General features: G+C 38.0%; 1 protein-coding gene across 2 annotated transcripts in view; it reads left to right on the forward strand.

The window, feature by feature from the left end:
• LOC111150846 (ring finger and WD repeat domain 2) overlaps positions 1–22,006 on the forward strand; it is a 249,971-nt gene that overhangs the window by 2,349 nt on the left and 225,616 nt on the right. The window lies entirely within an intron of this gene.

Raw genomic sequence — 22,006 nt, forward strand, 5'->3', positions numbered from 1 at the left:
TACAGGTGTACTGAAATGGTGTAGAAGATGTGAGAAATAAGGGAATCAATCATTCATTCAACAGATACTTATTTGGCACACACTGTCTGCCAGGAACCATATGAGTTGCATTACTATTGGCCATTTTGTAGGAAATTGGGAAGCCGTAGAGTCATATAAGCTGCTGAAACTGATTTTTTTCCCTCTCTGAGGAGGGGCTGGTGGTGGTGGTAAGATTATTAAAATTTTTGTCTGTCACCTAATTTTTAACAATTTCAGAAGAGATCGGGTGCGTTCAGGGTGGTATGGCCGTAGAGTAATTTTTAACAATTGCAGTGTACTGTCCCAATTCCTAACCTGGAAATGCCCAGTGAAAGTCTTCAGTTAAAAATTGTGAATGTTTCACTTTCTAAAAATCTCATTAGTCCATAATTTCTTTTTCTGGTGAGGTTGAATATTCAGAAGAATTCATTAATGGGAATCTGTTTTCCCAATTCTCAAGCTAGATTTGCTTTGGCCAAGCTTTTGGGGTTGAATATAGGGATTAGTCAAGGCCCAAGGAATCCTTTTCATTTCTTTCTTTCTTTCTTTTTTTTTTTTTTTAAAGATTTTATTTATTTGACAGAGAGAGAGAGACATCGAGAGAGGGCATATAAGCAGAGGAAGAAGCAGGCTTCCCGAGGAGCAGGGAGCCTGATGTGGATGGAGCTCAATCCCAGGACCTTGGGATCATGACCTGAGCTGAGGGCAGATGCTTGACGACTGAGCCACCCAGGCTCCCCACTCTTCTTCGTTTATTTCTAATTGGCTCTGGGTGGTTGGTCTTGTCTTGTACACTTCAGGGTCACACAGTGGACAGATTACTTTATGCTTTTATACCTAAGTGAAGGTAAAGGAATTATCATGATAATTCCTTATCATAATTCCTTATTCATCACATTTTAAAGATTTTATCCTTAAGAACAATTCCAGGAAGTTATTTATAACTTCTAGTTTTGATGTAATACATTCCCATTGAGGCACAAAGAAGTAACTTTGTTTCAGATTGGACAGATATTGGGGAAAATGAGAATTCAGATCTCCCAGTTCTCAACTTAGTGCTTTATTTGTATGAAATTAGAAAATTTATAAGCACATGTATTTAGCCTAGTGGTCCTTTTTTTTTTTTTTTTTTTAAGGATTTTATTTATTCATTTGACAGAGAGCAGAAGCAGGGGAGGGACAGAGGGAGAGGGAGAAGCAGGCTCCTTGCTGAGCAGAGAGCCCCCATGGGAGTCCTGAGCCAAGGGCAGATGCTTAACTGACAGAGTAACCCAGGTGCCGCAAAAGATTTTATTTTTAGGTAATCTCTACACCGAATGCAGGCTTGATTTTTACAACCCCAAGATCGTGAGTCGAGTGCTCCACCAACTGAGCCAGCCAGGCCCTCCTAGCCTAGTGGCTTGTAAATGTGGTAGGTTGGAGGGAAACAACTGTTTAATAATCTCATGAAAGAAATGTTTTTATCCCTAACCCCTCCATTCTCGTGCCTGTTTGCTTGCCCACATCAAGAGGAGGGACCAGAATTGGAGGGTAGAATGACAGTGTAGTTTGGAAAAGCTATCTAGGTGGTAGTGACATGCCCTTTTACCCTTTTTTGAGAACAGTTGACTTAAAGTCAAATGCCTGATTTTCAGTAACACACATTGGCCTCTCTTGACTTATGTCATATTTGAAAGTAAGTTTATATTTAATTGCTGAATTGATGAACATTTTGGGGATTTATGGTTTTCACTTAACTATTTGTTTCATACAAAGTATTATCAAGTTGCAGATAATTCTTTCATATATATATATATATATTTTAAAGATTTTATTTATTTATTTGACAGAGATCATCAGTAGGCAAAGAGGCAGGCAGAGAGAGAGGAAGGGAAGCAGTCTCCCCGCTGAGCAGAGAGTCTGCTGAGGAGAGACCCTGGACCATGGAGCAGAGACCCTGGGACCATGACCCAAGCTGAAGGCAAAGGCTTTAACCCACTGAGCCACCCAGGCACCCCAAGTTGCAGATAATTCTAACGGTGTTTTATAGTTGGAAAATCTGTAGTACAGGGGAGAGTAGTATTTAGTTTGAGGTTGAATAAATCTTTGAAATTCAAAGTCAGTTTTTGTTAGATTTTTCTAATTTTTCTTACGTGTTCATTTAACTAAACTATGAGTCTAAAATGACATCTTTTTTCTAGCACATTACTGCTGCCTCTGCATTAGCTTTTCCAGCTACCTGAAATTACTTTTTCTGTCCCTGCAAGTCTCAGTTATTCTGAGGTGGAAATAAGTATTTTCAAGTAGATAGCCCCTTATGGGAAGATTAATTCTGATCACCTACCTGATACAGAATAGGTAGGATCCACATTAAATAGATCTGCTGTTTCATAAACAGGTGACTGCCTCTCTTGTGTCTTCCTATTAATAATAGACTGTCCTGAAGAAGCACAGGATTTAATGTGAAGAGAGACTTTTAGTCATGTAATTATGGTATCATATCCTGGCATTGTTGCTTCTCTTAGCACCATGGCAAGTGTTAACTTTTTTGAATTCACATGTCTCGTAATCCTCAGCATAACATTCTAGGAAGCCATTACCTATTAGCCACATTTAGCACTAACGATGAAACCTGTTGATTATTGTTGCTACTGTGTTTTTCAAACTACCAAAAAGTGAGATAAGATAGGAGATGTCGCATAACTTCTCATGATAAAGATAACTTTGTTTGAACTTTTACTTATTACATACTTATATATGATGTATATCTTACGGGGTATCATGGTGAAAAAAATTTAAAAGTCACTGAATTATGATATATAATTTTCCTTGTGACAGAAAAGTAAGTGGAAAATTTAGATGGCCTTTTGAAACCACAGTGAGCTTATAAATAGGACTAACTCTAACTTAAAGAGCTTTTAAAGTGTAATATTCAACTACTGAAATAAACTTTAGAATTCATTATGTTATTATTGTAGTAACATCAGGCGAGTACTTCCTTGAATCTGCAAAACTGAAACCTGATGAATCTTTTGCTTTATAATGCGTGCATCATTTGGATAACAATGATGGCAAAAAAGATACTCTGTGGGAAATGATATAAAATCATAGCAGTTCATTATGGTCTTTCTGGCTATCAGATGATGGATTATCAGCATCCTTGTCAGCCGACTTAGGTGAATCAAGTGGTAGAGCGAATGAAAGAGAAGATTATGAAGCAGGATATGAAAGACTATCAACTTGAATTCTGGTCTGTAAATTGAGAGGAAGGTACTATGCAGTAGTAGTTCATTATTAAAGAATGTATTGATTAGTAGCTTCCCTTTCCTTTTAGAAACCTTTCCTGATAATAATCTGACATTACTTATTTGGTCATATTCTAAAAATTGCTATTTTTTTAATTTAAAAACTTTTTTAAAAATATTTTTTTAAGTAATCTCTACATCCAACGTGGAGCTCGAATCCACAACCCCAAGATCAAGAGTCATTGCTCTACTGACTGTGCCAGCCAGCTAGATGCCCCTAAAAAAATTGTTACTGATTAAAGTAACTGAAGCCTTAAACCTTGTTGCTCATTTTTTCTCCTTGCACATGTATATTGTTACTGTTGTTTTCTTTCGGTTTTAAATAATTATTTTAGCCTGCAACCCTTTTCTCAAAGCTTCTGTAGCTTGGGAGGAAGGCTTTAACAGTGCAATTAGTCTTTTCTTTCCTGTTAAGGTTTGTATTGTACAAAATAAAATGCTTCTTAAATTCTTGTTTTTATACGTGGTGTCTCTTCATCTTTGTTCTTCACTTTGCCCTCTTTATTTATGTATGTATGTGGCAGGTTCTTGGTGTGTAGGTTCCTACCATCTCAACTAACGTTTCATTGAGAGTAACATGTTTTCTCTTCATATCTTCATATATAAGTTAATTACTCTTTCATTTTTCATAATTAAGTTTCATGAACTGATTTTGTCTCTGTTTCTACATAGAGAGGAAGGTGGGTTGTAATAGGTGGTCTGATTTCTTGTTCATTGTAATTCTGGTATTAACTTATGGAAGTCCATCCGCCTCTCTTCCTGGTCTATGTGGTTTGGTGTGGGAGCTCTTCCCTAAATTCAGAGTTGGAACACGTGATACCAGGACCAAGTCATGTATTAGAATTCTCTGGCCTCAGTATTAGTTCAAGGATGGGCATTTTGGCTTTAATAGAGGTAATGAGACAAAGTGGGTTAAGTGAAAATTACAGATAACTATTTTTGGGACTCTTTTTTAGATACTTGAAACTCAATAAATGCCATGTTCACTCCAAAGTGAATGTGCTGTACTAACCTATTGGCTTGGTATACATACTCCTAGTAAAATACATGCTCTACTATAAGATGTTATTATTTGCCAGGCACTATTCTGATGGTTTAACATTAGCTCTTCAATCTTCATGATAATTGTTTGATACAGATACTTTTATCATTTCCATTTTATAGATGAGGAAATGAAGGTAGAGAGGAAGATTTTATTTATTTGAGAGAGAGCAACAGCGGGGGTTGGGGTGGGGAGACAGAGGGAGAGGCAGAAGCAGGCTCCCTGATGAGCAGGAAACCTGACTTGGGGCTCGATCCCAGGACCCCAAGATCATTACCTGAGCCAAAGGCAGGTGCTTAACTGACTGAGCCACCCAGGTGCCCCAGAAGTCATTGTTTTTAATTGTGTAGCTCAATTCAGTGAGTTTTGAAAAATGAATACATTTGTGTAACCAGCATCCTAATTAAGATCTAGAACATTTTCCCCGTCACTCTAGAAAGTTCACTTTTGCCAACACCTGATACCCTGCTATCCTCACTTTGGCACCAGGTAACCAGTGATTTTTCTAGTGCTATAATTTTGCTTTTCCTAGGATTTTTTAAAAAAAGATTTTATTTATTTATTAGAGAGAGAACACAGGCAGATGTGGATGAGTGGAGGTGGGTGGGTGCAGGGGAGGGGCATAGGGATAGGGAGAAGTAGATTCCCTGCTGAGCAGGGAGCCTGATGTGGGACTCAATCCTAGGGCCCCAGGATTATGACCTGAGTCAAACCACTTAACCTACTGAGCACTTAACCTACTTAACCTACTGAGTTAACCTACTGAGTTAAGGCACTTAACTACTGAGCCACCCGGGCATCCCTTTCCTGGGATTTTTTTTTATTATTATTAAAGATTTTTTTTTTTTTTTTTTTTTTTTATTTGACAGACAGAGATCACAAGTAGACAGAGAGGCAGGCAGAGATGAGAGGGAAGCAGGCTCCCTGCTGAGCAGAGAGCCCGATGCGGGACTCGATCTCAGGACTCTGAGATCACGACCTGAGCCGAAGGCAGCGGCTCAACCCACTGAGCCACCCAGGCCCCCTCCTGGGATTTTTTATTAAGGGAGTCATTCAGTAGGTAATCTTTTGTGTCTGTTTTTATTTGGCATAATGTTTTTCAGATTTGATATTGAATATTCCACTAATTTTTCTCTTTTAATTGATGAGTAGTATTCCATTACATGGATATAACATGAGTTTTTTTTTGTTTCTAGTTTTTGGCAATGTGAAGAAAGTTGTAAACATTTACATTCAGGTATTCATGTGAACATACCTTCATATCTCTTGGGTAAATATTTAGGCATGTATTGGCTGGGTTGTATGGCCAAGTATATGTTTAACTTTATAATACATTACAAAATTGTTATTAAAAGTGGCTGTATCATTATCATTTTGCATTTCATTTTTTAAATAAGGAATTTCTTTTTTAAAAAAGATTTTATTTATTTAAAAGAGTGAGAGCAAGAGAGGGGGAGAGAGAGAGAGAGAGAGAGAGAGCATGAGCGAGCAGGGGGAGGGGCAGAGGGAGACTTCCCCTTGAGCAGGGAGTCCAATGCAGGACTCCATCCCAGGACCCTGGGATCATGACCTGAGCAGACGGCAGATGCTTAACCAACTGAGCCACTCAGGCACCCTATCATTTTGCAGTTCTATCAGGAATGTAGAAGAGTTCCAGTTCCATATTCTTGTCAACATTTGGTGTTTCAATTTTTTTTCAAAGTCTCAAATTTTATTCTACTGGGTGTGTAGTAGTTTTTCACTATAATTTGGATTGCCTTAATGACTGATGACATTGAACGTATTTCCATGTGCTTATTTTCTCATGTGCATCTCTTTTATAATGTGTTCTAATCTTTTGCTCATTTTTCTCTTGTCTTGAATTGTGAGGGTTCTTTATATATGCTGGATACAAGTCTTTTGTCAGTCCTATATATTGTGATGTTTTCTCTCAGTCTGTTGCTTACCTTTTTGTTTTTTAACAGGGTCTTTTGATGTGCAAGTGTTTTAAGTTTGAAGTCTAGTCTATCATTTGTTCCTTTTATGGTTTACGACTTTTCTGTTCTATCCAAGAATTTGTTGCCTAGCGTGAAGTCAAAAGATTTTCTTATATATTTCTTATTTATTATATGTAATATATATATTATAGATTTCATATATTCTTATATTTATTATTATATTTATATTTATTTATTATATATTTCTTATATATTAAGTATATTTCTTATATATTTCTTATATATATTTATATAAATTTCTTATATATTCTTATGTATTTCTTATAGATTTCTTATATATTTCTTTAGTTTTCTCATGGATAGATAAATGATCATTTCATGTTAGTTTTTATATACCGTGTGTGGTAAGGGTTGAAGATTTTTCCTTTCCTCCCTAGATAACCACTGATTGTGGCACCCATTTGTTGAAAAGGCCATCTTTGCTCATGGAATTTTCTTGAAACTTTTCTTAAAAATTAATTAGCCATATGTGTATAAGTTTTTTTCTGGAGTCTTTTTCTCTTGATCTGTATGTTTATCCTTATGTGAATACCACAGTATCCTGATTACTGTATAATTTTAGTAAATCTTGATACCAGATAATGTAACTTTGTTCCTGTATTTCAAAGTCATTTTGGTTATTTAGGTCCTTTGCATTTCCACATGGATTTTAGAACTAACTTACCAATTTCTTCAAAACAGCATGCTAGGATTTTAATTTGAGTTACTTTGACTCTACGACTCAATTTGGGAAGACAGAGTATCTTAATGATACTGAATCTTTGAACCATGACAGTAGTATATTTCTTCTATTATTTAGGTCTTTAATTTCTCTTAGTAGTGTTTTATAATTTTGTAGTTTTTCAGTGTTTGGAACTTGCACGTATTTTGTTAAACTTAATCCTAAGTATTTCATGTTTTTGATGATGTAAATATTATTTTAATTTCAATTTCTAATTGTTGATAATATATAGAAATAAAACTTACTTTTGTATTTTGACCTTGTATCCTGTGATTGTTGAATTTACTTGTTTTAATGGTTTTTTGATAGATCTATGGAGTTTTCTGAGAATATAATCATGTCATCTGCAAATCAAGACAGTTTTACTTTTTTTCCAATTTCCAGTTTTACTTCCTTTTTTATGCCCCATTCATTAATTTTTTAAAGGGATTGTTTTATATTTTCATGAGTAATACTGGTGTATGGTTTTCTTATAAAAATATATGTATGTGTGTGTACATATATATACTTATATATATGTTTGTGTGTGTATATATGTGTATATATATAGTGTGTGTGTGTGTGTATATGTGTGTGTGTGTGTGTGTGTGTGTATGGTTTGGTTTTGGTATCAGGTGTATTAGTGCTAGGTTTGCCATACTGTAATGAGCAGACTGGGTAGCTTAAATAACAGAAATTTGTTTTCTTATAGTTTTAGAGGTTAGTAGTCCAAGGTCAAGGTATCGACAGGTTTGTGTTCCTCCTTGGCTTACAGATGACCACTACTTTCTTGATGCGTCTTCACATGGTCACGTTGTGATCTTTGTGTTGTCTGTATTCTAATTTCTTCTTATAAGGACACGAGTCATTGGACTAGGGCCCAATATGTGATTTCATTTTACCTTAATTACCTCTAAGGCCCAGTTTCCAAATATAGTCAAAATTGGAGTACTGGAGGGCTGGGATTTCAACATATGAATTTGGGGGAAACACAGTTCAGCCCGTCACACAGGGGAATGCTGGTAATCCCCTTTCTAAAGGGGGAATGATAAATGTTCTCTCGTTTATTTTCTGAATGAGTTTGTATGGAATTAATATGTTTGTTCCTTAAGTGTTTGGTAGAATTCACCAGTGAAGCCAAAGTTTTTGTGGGAGGGTTTTATTTACTATAGTTTCTTTAATAGATAAAGGGCTATTCTTGTTCTTTATTTCTTGAGTAAGGTTTGGTAGTTTGTCTGCTAAGGGATTTGTCCATTTCGCACAAGTTATTGAACTTACAACATAAAGTTCATAGTATTTTCTTATACTCTTAATGCTTATGGGATTGGAAGGGTTGTTGCTTCTTTCATTCCTGATAGTGGTAATTTGTGTTTTCTCTTTTTTTCTTGAACAGTTTAGAGGGTTATCAGTTTTACTAATCCTTTCAGATTATTTGTTTTGATATTTTGGTTTTCTATATAGTTTGTCCATTTTCCATTTCACTAATTTTCAGGTTCATTTTTATTATTTCTTTGCTTCTATTTTGAATTTCATCTTTTTTTTTCGTTTCTGAATATGGAAGCTTAGATAATTGATTTGGCCTTCTTTTCTAATCCTCACATTAGTGGTGTCTTTTAATTTTCATTCAGTTCAAATACTTTGTCATTTCCATTGTGATTTCTTGTTTAAACTGTGGGTTATTTAGAAATATGTTGTTTAATTTCTCAGAATTTTCTGGATATTGTGTTATTGATTTTTAATATACTTCAGCTTTGTTCAGGGAATATGATTTGTATGAAGTCAGTCCTTTTTTTCAGAAGAGAGACAGAGAGAGTATAGGCAGGGGGAGAGGCAGAGGGAGAGGGAGAAACAGACTTCCCCTTGAGCTGGGAGCCCAACGTGGGGCTCAATTGATACCAGGACCTGGAGATTGTGACCTGAGCCGAAGGCAGTGGGTTAACTATCTCAGCCACCCGGTTGCCCCTGAATTCAGTCCTTTTAAATTTATTGAGACTTGTTTAATGGTCTACCATAAGCTTTATCTTCGTTAATGTTCTATATGCACTTGAAAAAAATTAGTATTTTGCTCTGTGTTGTCTGGAATATTCTATAAATGTCAAATAGTCAGGATGGTATTACATTCTATGTGCTCCATTAATTTTCTATATACCTGTTTTACTAATTCCTGAAAGAAGCATGTTAAAATCTTTAACCATTCCAACCATAATTGTGGATTTGGCTGTGTCTTCATTAATTTTGTCAGCTTTTACTTTATGTATTTTGAAGTTTTGTTAGTAGGGCACACACATTTAGAGGTGGTGAATTGATTTATTATTTTAAATGTCTCTCTTTATTCCTGATAATATTTTTGTAAAATCTAATTAGTCTGATGTTAATATAGCCTTTCCACCTTTCTTTTTGTAAGTGTTTACTTGGCATGGTTTTTTTTTTTTTTGTCCTTCACTTTTTTTTTTTTTAAAGATTTTATTTATTTATTTGAGAGAGAGACAGTGAGAGAGAACATGAGTGAGGAGAAGGTCAGAGAGAGAAGCAGACTCCCCGTGGAGCTGGGAGCCCAATGCGGGACTCGATCCCGGGACTCCAGGATCATGACCTGAGCCGAAGGCAGTCGTCCAACCAACTGAGCCACCCAGGCATCCCTGTCCTTCACTTTTTTATATCTGTCTTAATTAAAGTAGGTTTCTTGGGGTGCCTGAGTGGCTCAGTTGTTGAGCATCTGTTTTCGGCTTGGGTCATGATCCTGGTGTCCTGGGATCGAGCCTTGCTTTGGGCTCCCTGCTCTGTGAGGAGTCTGCTTCTCCTTCATCCACTCCACCTGCTTGTTTTTCCTCTCTTACTGTATCTCTCTGTCAAATAGATAAAATCTCAAAAAAAAAAAAAAAAGGTAAGTTTCTTATAGATAGCTTCCTTTTTAATTTAATAAGATGGTTTGCCTATTAAATGGATTGGTTAGGCTGTGTGTGTCTGTGTGTGTGTGTTGTGTGTGTGTAGTATTTTAAAGATTTATTTACTGGGGTGCCTGGGTGACTCCGTCAGTTAAGCACCTGATGTCTGTTCAGGTCATGATCCTGGGGTCCTGGGATTGAGTTCTGCGTTGGGCTCCCTGCTCAGGGGAGAGCTTTTCCCTCTGCCCCTCCCACTGTCCCTCCCTTTGCACCTCCCTCTGCCCCTCCCCCTGCGTGACCTGTCTCTCTCAAATAAAAAAAATAAAGATTTATTTGAGAGAGAGAGAGAGAGAGAGTGAAATTAAGAGTTAGATGCTTAACTGACTGAGCCATCCATGTACCCCTAAACTGTTTATATTTTAACATTGTTATGATGTTTTTGGTTTTATGTGTATGTCTTGCTTGCTCTTTGTTTTCTATTTTTCTTTTCCATTTGGTTTTTGTCTCTTTTTTTATCTTTCCTTCTTTTGGATTAATTGGATTTTTTTTTTTAAGATTTTATTTATTTATTTGACAGAGATCACAAGTAGGCAGAGAGGCAGGCAGAGAGAGAGGAAGGGAAGCAGGCTCCCTGCTGAGCAGAGAGCCCGATGCGGGACTTGATCCCAGGACCCTGAGATCATGACCTGAGCCGAAGGCAGCGGCTTAACCCATTGAGCCACCCAGGTGCCCTAATTGGATATTTTTAAGATTTCTATTTTATTTCCACTATTGAGTTACTAGTGATAGTTGTGTAGAGTGAGAGTGTGTGTGTGTTTGGCCAGGGAGTTCTTTAGGGTTTACAATACTCATTTTTAGCTTTTCATGCTCTGCCTTCAAATAATGTTACATCATTTCATATACAATGTAAGAATTTTGCAATAGTCTGCTTTCATTCTGTAGACTTTGTATTTGTATTTGTATTTCCACGCCCTTGTGGCTGGAAATACAAATTCTCTATTCCTTATATTAAAAAACTAGGGTAGATTTCATACCTCGTAAAATTCACCACTTTATGGTGAATTTTAAAATTCACCATTCAAACCAATTCAGTGTTTTTTAGTACATTGCCAGTATTGTGCAACCATCACCACTATCTATTCCAGAACATGTTCATCACTCCAAGAGGAAACCCTATTCTCATTAAATAGTCACTGCCCTTTTCTTCCTTGGCAACCCCTAATTTGCTCTCTGTCTCTATAGATTTGCCTATTCTGGACATTTCATGTGAATGGAATCGTACAATATGGGATCTTTTGTGTCTGGGTTATTTCACTTAGCATAATGTTTTTAAGGTTAATCTGTGTTATAGTGTGTATCACTTTTTATGGCTGAATAATACTCCATTTTAGTGATCGACCATGTTTCTTTTATCCACTCATCAGATGATGGACATTTGGATTGTTTCCATTTTTTATTTATTATGAATAATGTTCTCATAAACATTTGTGTAGAAGTTTTTGTTTGAATATAATGTTCTCCAGGCTCTGTAGTATTTACCTAGGAGTGTAATTGGCTGAACTCATATGGTAATTGTGTATTTAACCTTTTGACTGCCAAACTCTTTTCCCCAGAGGCTGCACTATTTTATATTCCTGCCAGTTGTGTACAAGGATTTAAATTTCTCTGCATCCTCACTTTTTTTTCCTTAAGATTTTATTTATTGGACAGAGAGAGAGGCAGTGTGAGAGGGAACACAAGCAAGAGGAGTGTGAGATGGAGAAGCAGGCTTCCCGCTGAGCAGGGAGCCTGATGTGGGGCTCCATCCTGGGACCCTGGGATCATGACCTGAGCCAAAGGCAGACACTTAACGGCTGAGCCACCCAGGCCCCTTTTTATTTTTTTAAATTATAGTCAGTGTAGTGCATGTACAATATCTCATTGTGGCTTTGATTTATTTTCCCGTATTGACTAGTGATGTTGAACATCTTTTTATGGACTTATTGGCTATTACTACTTTTTAAAGGTGGTGTTTTGATTCTCAGTAATAAACTTGGGTCAATTAATAGTATACTTCTCTGTAGCCAAAGTAGAGTTCAGACCAAAGACATGGTCCAGATTTTCTTTCACATTTTGGTTGAATGTGTTTTCTGTAGAGGTATGTGTTATTTATATTACAGTGTTTGCGTTTTTAGTTCAAGAACAGAAGGCAAATTGGGATTATACTTTATATTCAGTACTGTATTTATAAAATAAAAGTTAACCACTAAAACAATTTTTTTTAACTTTTTTTTTTTTTTTAAAGATTTTATTTATTTATTTGACCGCACAAGTAGGAGCAGCAGGCTGAGGGAGAGGGAGAAGCAGGCTGCCCACTGAGCAGGGAGCCAATGTGGCCTCTATCCCAGGACTCGGATCATGACTTGAGCTGAAGGCAGTCATTTAATTAGCCACATGCCCTTAAAACAATTCTTTTTTTTTTTTTTTAAGATTTTATTTTATTTATTTATTTGACAGAGAGAGAGAGAGATCACAAGTAGGCAGAGAGGCAGGCAGAAAGAGAGGAGGAAGCAGGCTCCCTGCTGAGCAGAGAGCCCGACGCGGGGCTCGATCCCAGGGCCCTGAGATCATGACCCGAGCCAAAGGCAGAGGCCTCAACCCACTGAGCCACCCAGGCGCCCCAAAACAATTCTTTTTTAAAGATTTTATTTATTTGAGAGAGAGATGGATCACTAACAGGGGGAGAGGGAAAGGGATAAGCAGATTCCTTGCTCAGTGTGGAGCCCAAGGACAAGGATGTGGGGCTCCATCCCAGGACCCTGAGATCATGACCTGAATTGAAATCAGACCCTTAACCAACTAAACCATCCAGGCATCCCTTTAACCACTAAAACACTTTTTAAAGAAAGTTACTTTAGAAATTCCATATAGGGATACAAAGGACCCATCTTCCATGCAGTTTAGAGATTGCTTTTACAGACCCTGGATAATGGGACAAGGGTGTTATCTAATGACACGTATGATCTATAGAACCTCCCTATCCCTCCTTCCTTATAATAGAAATTTCTGTCTGTGACCTCTCATTTAGGGATCTGTGTTTTTCTTTTGTGTGAACTTGATGTCTTCTCATTGATTGACCTGTGATGGGTGCTTTTCTGAAGTGTGACTAAAATTTAGTAATTACATCATCTTGGAATTGGTTTGAAAAGATAGTTTTGGACCAATTATATTTTCTGTCTTAGGAATTTGAAATAAATAAACACCCGAATTGGACTATTTTAATTAACGTCTTTGTAGTATTGGTATTGGAAAGACTGTATATTGTAAGTCGATATCCTTGAGAAGCAGAAAAAGGAAGTTAAGTCACATTAATGGTAGAACACTAGCAAGACCTGTATTCCATACTGCTGTGCTGAAGTCTGTAGATCCACCTTGAATCCAACCCTCTAGATCCTTTGAGGCCTAGTCCTGGTGTTTGCCATGAGATAATTCTCTTAATTGCTGCACCTTTCTTAAATGTACACAGACTTAATTAAAATTCTCCCAATTCCAAGCCTTCGATGATAGTTAGAATTGATGTTCTGTTTAAAGAGGAACCCTGGAATGTGTGAATAGAACTAGATCCAGGTCAAGATTGAGAGTGTATTGGGTAATTTTCATGCTGGAGGAATAAGTAGTGACATTTCTTGGCCATATTTGGTTTCCTGATCTAAGCTACCTCTTTTTTGTTTTTTTTTCCTACCATAAATACCAGAGATTGTTTCCCCTGCTTATCTTTTCATGACTATTACTTGTATTAATCATGGTGTCCTTTCTTAGCTGGCCCATTGTAGTCTCTTATCCTTTCAAAATCTCTGTTCCTGAAGCTAGCACATAGCTATTTTGAGTCTCCCTTGTCTCCTTTTTAAAGATTTTATTTATTTGACAGAGAGAGATATAGCTAGAGAGGGAACACAAGCAGGGGGTGTGGGAGAGGGAGAAGCAGGCTTCCCACTGAGCAGGAAGCTCCGATGTGGGGCTCAATCCCAGGACCCTGGGATCATGACCTGAGTTGAAGACAGACACTTAACGACTGAGCCACCCAGGTACCCCTATTTTTAAAAAAAAAATTACAAGTTTTCATATATTTATTTATTCACTTAAGTAATCTCTATGTGCAGTGTGGGTCTTGAAACTCATGACCTTGAGATGGAGAGTTGAGTGCTCTTCTGACTGAGCTAGCCAGGAGCCCTTTACCCCCTTTAAAAAAAAATTCCCTTATTAAATTACAAATTACAATGAAATTACAAAGTCTACAAAGTTTGCCTTCTATTCCTTTTCTTCCTTACTTTATCTGACTTTATTTATGGAATATGTGACTTAATACAATGTTAAACATAAGTCTTAATGGAGATAGTTTAGGGAGAAACCATTATACAAAATACCAGATAAATTTACTCTCTACTTTTGAAAAACAACTTAAGTTTATTTTTAGGACATTTTATCTTATCAAATGAAAGTAGGAAGGAGGGGTGCCTGGGTGGCTCAGTGGGTTAAGCCTCTGCCTTTGGCTCGGGTCATGGTCTCAGGGTCCTGGGATTGGGCCCCTGCATTGAGCTCTCTGCTCGGCGGGCCTTCTCCCCACTGACAGCCCCCCCCCCGGCCTGCCTCTCTGCCTACGTGTGATCTCTCTCTCGCTCTCTGTCAAATAAATAAATAAATCTTAAAAAAAAAAAAGAAAGTAGGAAGGAGTGTGATGATGGGGCAGAGGCTGGAACTGAGCTGCTGCCTGGAAGATTGTTATCAGTGTTGGTGTAAAAGGAGGATTTGAGGTTTATTTTTTCCTTTTCACCCATTTCCTTGTCTTTCAAGGAAATTCTTTGGGGCCAGTTGAAAATGGAGGATGGCTTGGGGTTGCTTGCATGGCAGCTGGTGTAAGGGGGAAGAGGAAGCTAGAGAAATTTCAAGTTTTGGACATTTTGAGATATTGTAAATTATAAGATTACTGAAAAGAATCTAGTAATTGCTAGGGTTTGTCATTTGGTGCCAAAATATCAAAGTGGTTCTTTGGTCTTGTTTATGTTATTTTTTTTTTAAAAGATTTTATTTATTTATTTAAGAAAGAGAGAGACAGGGAGAGAGAGAGCGCATGCGCATGAGCAGGGCACAGGGAGAGGCACAAGCAAACTCCCTGCTGAGCAGGGAGCCCAACGAGAGATCCCTTCACTCCAGTACCCTGGGATCATGACCTGGGCCGAAGGCAGACACTTAACCTACTGAGCCACCCAGGTATCCCTCTTTAGTCTTGTATAGATAAGATATAACTACTCTTTATTTTTCTGAATGACTTTGGATTGTACCTTGCTCTGATGATCTTGGTAATGTTTTATTTTTAGTACTTAACCTTTGAAAGATTTGAATGCTTGGTTAGTTATAACCAGAACTACCATGAGACAGTTGAAACAGTTTGTTGCAGTGTAATGGAATTAGTGTCTGTACCAAGATATACACGGATTGAACAAGGTACTTATTATTTTATTGAAGTATTTTGAGATTATACTTTGTACTATTCAATAAGTTTGGAAGCTGTTTTTGAAGTAGACAATGTGTACAAATGTTAGGGAGATTACAAATATGGCCTCCGAGACTCAAACTGATTGTGATATGGCCCTTGCTTAACTGAGATGTGTCCTTTATTAATTCAAAATAGTGATATTTAAAAAATAATTTTCTGTATCTGTTTTGTCATGTTGGTTTCTGAATGCAGTTAAATGACATGGAATAGATCTTTTGGCAAGCTTAGGTTGTTGTTTTTTTTTTTTTTTTAAAGATTTTATTTATTTATTTGATAGAGAGAGATCACAAGTAGGCAGAGAGGCAGGCAGAGAGAGAGGAAGGGAAGCAGGCTCCCTGCTGAGCAGAGAGCCCGATGCGGGACTCGATACCAGGACCCTGAGATCATGACCTGAGCCGAAGGCAGCGGCCCAACCCACTGAGCCACCCAGGCGCCCGACAAGCTTAGATTTGTGCAGTATAATATTTGCCTTAAGTCTTCGACGGTGGGTATGGAAATATCTTCACAAGAACTCTTAGATGCTTTGTCTTCTCTTTTTTTTTTCTTTTTGTGTTTTAATTTAGATAATGTCCGTTGACCTATCTTCACATTCGCACCTTCTTTCCTTAACTTGTGTTTCATGTATTGATGAGCCCATGGAAGTAATGCTTTGTTTTTGATGTGTTTTTAAAAATTTCTCGGAATTACATTTTACTTTCTCTTATAAGTTCATGTCTTTTGCTGTATTTTCATGTACTGTATTTTTCAGCTCTAAGAGTTATTGTATGTGCTGCTGAAGCGAGCACCAGCTCTTAAGAGTTTTAAATGGTTCTTTGTATGTCTTCTGTTTTCCTCATTATACTTTCATGGTCCTGTAAATCATTGAGCATATTTGTAATATATGTTTTGAAATCTTTTCTGCTAATTTCAGTGTATATCTTTTTGTTCCTGTTGACTGGGTTTCCTCCCATTTATGGGTCACATTTTCCTGCAATTTCACATGGCTAGTAATTTTTTTAATTGGGTAGTGGACACTATAAACTTGCATTTACTGAATGCTGGGTTTTGTTTTCTTCCTTTCAGAGTTTTGGGTTTTGTACTAGCAGGAAGTGAAGTTCCTTGCAGATCAGTTTGATCCTTTTGAGTATTATATTTTTTAACTAAGTTAAGTTTTTTGTAATTAAACCTTTTATTTTGAGAAAATTGTAAGTTCAGTGTAGTTATAAATTTTTTTTTTTTTTTTTTTTGAGGGTGGCTGATGAGCAATTTTTCTAGATCTAGTTTAGCTCCACTACTAATGACTCTTCTGGTGTTCTATTGAATGCCCTGCATTTTATACCTTCCTGGTCATTTTTAACTGATCTTGTAGAGTTTTTGCCCTGGGCACATATGACTAGTATTCAGCAACAGACTTGAGAGCCCTGTGTGGATTTCTAGAATTCTTTCCCTCAAAGATCTCAGTACTGTGCTGTTTGGTGTCCAGTGTCTGAAAGCAGGTTTTCATTTATCCCTCCACCCTCTCGAGTTTTCCAGGTGTATATAGCAATAGGGTGAGTCTGATTGCAGTTGAATTTTTACAAGTGAAGAGTGAGCTGATTGTGTGTGTTTTACATTATCCTTTGCCCCATCTCAGGCTCCTCTCTTGCTTTGTTTTACTTTGTCTTAGTTCTTTGATTCTAAATTGAGCTTTTTTTTTTCTTCTTTTATATTTTGACATACCTGAAAATTAGATGTTTTATAGAAGATGGGGATTTTTTAAAAAATCCCGTTTGCTAGGTTGCAGTTGGATGTAGCTTCATGTAGTCACTTCATGTAGGTGTGTAAACACAGAAAAGGCCTGCCTCAAAACTTGAACATAGATTTCTGCAGACTGGAAGAAAGTCTCTGAGACAATTGTGAATTATCATTTTCTTCCCTATGAACTAAATATTTGTATGTGGGTGTGAAGGGTGGAGGAGGTTCTGGGATGAGGTATATTAGACATGTTCAGCAACATTCCTAAAGCTGGAGTCAGGTGTAGGTTAGCTGGCTACATGTAAACCTGGTTTAAGATCCCACTACCAATAACATTTAGTTCTGTCATGGATTTTCTCTCTCTCTTTTTTTTCCTAAAGATTTTATTTATTTATTTGACAGAGAGAGAGAGAGAGAGAGATCACAAGTAGGGAGAGGCAGGCAGAGAGAGAGAGGTGGGGGAAGCAGGCTCCTTGTTGAGCAGAGAGCCCGATGTGGGGCTCGATTCCAGGACCCTGAGATCATCACCTGAGCCAAAGGCAGAGAGGCTTAACCCACTGAGCCACCCAGGCGCCCCTGTCATGGATTCTCTTAATAAATGTTACTTCACTAAAGTAATAGAGAATGTTGTGTGGAAAAATGTAGGTATCAGTGACTTAGTCAGAAATCATTCAGAAACGGCTTCAAAGAATGAGAATTTTGTAGGACAATTTTAAATCTATGCAGGTGCATTTTTTTTAAACAGCAGTGATTATGGTAAGAGTTGTTTAGGTCTAAGAGTATTTTAGGGGCACCTGGGTGGCTCAGTGGTAAAGCCTCTGCCTTCACCTTAGGTTATGATCCCAGGGTCCTGGGATCAAGTCCCACATTGGGCTCTCTGCTCAGCAGGGAGCCTGCTTCCTCCTCTCTCTCTGCCTGCCTCTCTGCCTGCTTGTGATCTCTCTCTGTCAAATAAATAAATAAAATCTTTAAAAAAAAAATCTTTAAAAAAAAAGTATTTTAGAGAAGCATAAATAAACATACAAGACTAAACATACCATACAATTTTTGTTGGTACCTGTTGGTACACATAGGAGTTGAAAGCTAATGTATTCATAGAAGCCTGCCCTCGGATGCTTACACATTCTGGAATAGACAAAACTATGGAGACACAAAAAGATCAGTGGTTGTGGGTGAGGAGAGAGAGATGAGTAGGCAGAGCAAAGAGAATTTTTAGGGCAGTGAAAAATAATCTTTAGATTATAATGATGAATATATGTCACTGTACTTTTGTTCAAACCCACAGAATGTACAACATGAAGAGTGAACCTTAAGGTAAATTGTGAACTTGGTGATTGTGGTGTGTCAGTGTAAATTCATCCTTGGGGGAAAAATAGTGTACCATTCTGGTGAATGATTTTGATAATGGCAAAAGCCATGCATGTGTTTGGTGCAGCAAATAATGTGGGAAACCTCTGTATCTTCGTTTCAATTTCGTCGTAAATCTAAAACTGCTCTAAAAATAAAATCTGTAAAAAATGGGGGGGGGTGTAAATGTTGCTTCCACTCTGGGTTTTGAGTCTTAAGACATCTGCCTGAGCACCCAGTGACGAACTGTACCTGTGAAGTACAATCTGTCCCTCCCAGATCTGTTCTTCAGCACCTTAAAACCACAGTCTGGGATCACAGAGAAGCCTACAGAGCTCAGCACATCCACATACTCTTAGGAGGGGCCTCCAGCCTTGCTTTCTGAACTCCATTAGGCAGGATTTGTTTCAGAAGAGAAATTACCAAATCTCTACATTGAGGAGACCTCTTTTTTTCTCAATCCAGCAGAGTAAAGGCTGACAAAACCAATACAGTCTAAGCCAACACCGTATGTGGTGAAACTCTGAGCTTGTGCGACATTGGGATTTTATAACTTTTTAAAAAATTATTTCACATTCTGAGATAATATTTATGCCCAGGACATTTTTCTTGAAGAAGTAGGTAAATTTTCATTTTATAATTTAAGTGTATCATGTATCATCAGTAAGGATTGGATATGTATGCCAGTAACAGAAAACTTGATGAATACTGCCTTAAACAAGTGAGAATTTACTTTGCTCATGTAATGTGAATTCCAGGGGTAGGCAGTCCATAGCTGATGCAACTGCCCATGGATGTCATCAAGGAACCAGTATCCTATCTTCCTAGCTTATATTTTTTTTGTCTTTTTGGTCAGAAGATGGCTGTTGTGGGGTGTGTGGGTGGCTCAATTGGTTAAGCAGCCCATTCTTTTTTTTTTTAATTTTTATTTTTTATAAACATACTATGTATTTTTATTCCCAGGGGTACAGGTCTGTGAATCGCCAGGTTTATACCCTTCCCCGCACTCCCCCCAGCCCCCCCCCCCCCCCCAATGTCCATAACCCCACCACCCTCTCCCGACCCCCCTCCCCCCAGCAACCCTCAGTTTGTTCTTTGAGATTAAGAGTCTCTTATGGTTTGTCTCCCTCCCGATCCCATCTTGTTTCATTTATTCTTTTCCTACCCCCCAAACCCCCCATGTTGCATCTCCACTTCCTCATATCAGGGAGATCATATGATAGTTGTCTTTCTCCAATTGACTTATTTCGCTAAGCATGATACCCTCTAGTTCCATCCACGTCGTCGCAAATGGCAAGATTTCATTTCTTTTGATGGCTGCATAGTATTCCTTTGTGTGTATGTGTGTGTGTGTGTGTGTGTGTGTGTGTATACCACATCTTCTTTATCCATTCATCTGTTGATGGACGTCTAGGTTCTTTCCATAGTTTGACTATTGTGGACATTGCTGCTGTAAACATTCGGGAGCATGTGCCCCTTCGGATCACTACGTTTGTATCTTTTTTTTTTTTTTTAAGATTTTATTTATTTATTTGACAGACAGAGATCACAGGTAGGCAGAGAGGCAGGCAGAGAGAGAGGAGGAAGCAGGCTCCCCACTGAGCAGAGAGCCCGATGCGGGACTCGATCCCAGGACCCCAAGATCATGAACCGAGCCGAAGGCAGAGGCTTAAACCACTGAGCCACTCAGGCACCCTATCACTACGTTTGTATCTTTAGGGTAAAATACTGGGTAAATACCCAGTAGTGCAATTGCTGGGTCATAGGGTAGCTCTGTTTTCAGCTTTTTGAGGAACCTCCATGCTGTTTTCCAGAGCAGTTGCACCAGCTTGCATTCCCACCAACAGTGTAGAAGGGTTCCCCTTTCTCCGCATCCTCGCCAGCATCTGTCATTTCCTGACTTGTTAATTTTAGCCTTTCTGACTGGTGTGAGGTGGTATCTCATTGTGGTTTTGATTTGTATTTCCCTGATGCCGAGTGATGTGGAGCATTTTTTCATGTGTCTGTTGGCCATCTGATGTCCTCTTTGCAAAAATGTCTGTTCATGTCCTCTGCCCATTTCTTGATTGGATTATTTGTTCTTTGGGTGTTGAGTTTGCTAAGCTCTTTATAGATTTTGGATACTAGCCCTTTATCTGATATGTTGTTTGCAAATATCTTTTCCCATTCTGTCAGTTGTCCTTTGGTTTTGTTGACTGTTTCCTTTGCTGTGCAAAAGCTTTTGATCTTGATGAAATCCCAATAGTTCATTTTTGCCCTTGCTTCCCTTGCCTTTGGCGATGTTCCTAGGAAGAAGTTGCTGCGGCTGAGGTCGAAGAGGTTCTGTCTGTGGTCTCCTCAAGGATTTTGATGGATTCCTTTCTCACATTGAGGTCCTTCATCCATTTTGAGTCTATTTTCGTGTGTGGTGTAAGGAAAGAAATGGTCCAATTTCATTTTTCTGCATGTGGCTGTCCAATTTTCCCAACACCATTTGTTGAAGAGGCTATCTTTTTTCCATTGGACATTCTTTCCTGCTTTGGCGAAGATTAGTTGATCGTAGAGTTGAGGGTCTATTTCTGGGCTCTCTATTCTGTTCCATTGATCTGTGTGTCTGTTTTTGTGCCACTACCATACTGTCTTGATGATGACAGCTTTGTAATAGAGCTTGAAATCCGGAATTGTGATGCCACCACCTCTGGCTTTCTTTTTCAATATTCCTTTGGCTATTTGAGGTCTTTTCTGGTTCCATAAAAATTTTAGGATTAATTGTCCCATTTCTTTGAAAAAAATGGATGGGATTTTGATAGGGATTGCATTAAATGTGTAGATTGCTTTAGGTAGCGTAGACATTTTCACAATATTTGTTCTTCCAATCCAGGAGCAATGAACATTTTTCCATTTCTTTGTGTCTTCCTCACTTTCTTTCATGAGTGCTTTATAGTTTTCTGTGTATAGATTCTTTGCCTCTTTGGTTTTTTTGCCTCTTTGGTTTATTTCTAGGTATCTTATGGTTTTGGGTGCAGTTGTAAATGGGATTGACTCCTTAATTTCTCTTTCTTCTGTCTTGTTGTTGGTGTAAAGAAATGCAACTGACTTCTGTGCATTGATTTTATATCGTGACACTTTACTGAATTCCTGTGCAAGTTCTAGCAGTTTTGGAGTGGAGTCTTTTGGGTTTTCCACATATAGTATCATATCATAAGCAGCCCATTCTTGATTTCTGCTCATGATCATGACCGTGATCTCAGGGTCCTGGGATCAAGTCCCACATCAGGCTCCGCACTCAGCAGGGAGTCAGCTTTGGGATTCTCTCCTACCCCTGATTCTTCAAGAGTGTGCTCACTCTCTCCCTCTCTCTCTCTTCCCCTCTCTCTAAAGTAAATAAATCTTAAAAAAAAAAAAAAAGGAGATGGCTTTTGTACCTCTGGAGACCAGAGTTTTCAGAAGGAAAGATAAAGGGAAATCTCTTTCTAAGTCTTTGTATTTTTCTGGTGGATAGTGG

Source organism: Enhydra lutris, unplaced genomic scaffold (assembly GCF_002288905.1).
Source record: "Enhydra lutris kenyoni isolate GAN:26980312 unplaced genomic scaffold, ASM228890v2 scaffoldscaffold24, whole genome shotgun sequence".
In the NCBI taxonomy this organism is placed as follows: domain Eukaryota; kingdom Metazoa; phylum Chordata; class Mammalia; order Carnivora; family Mustelidae; genus Enhydra; species Enhydra lutris.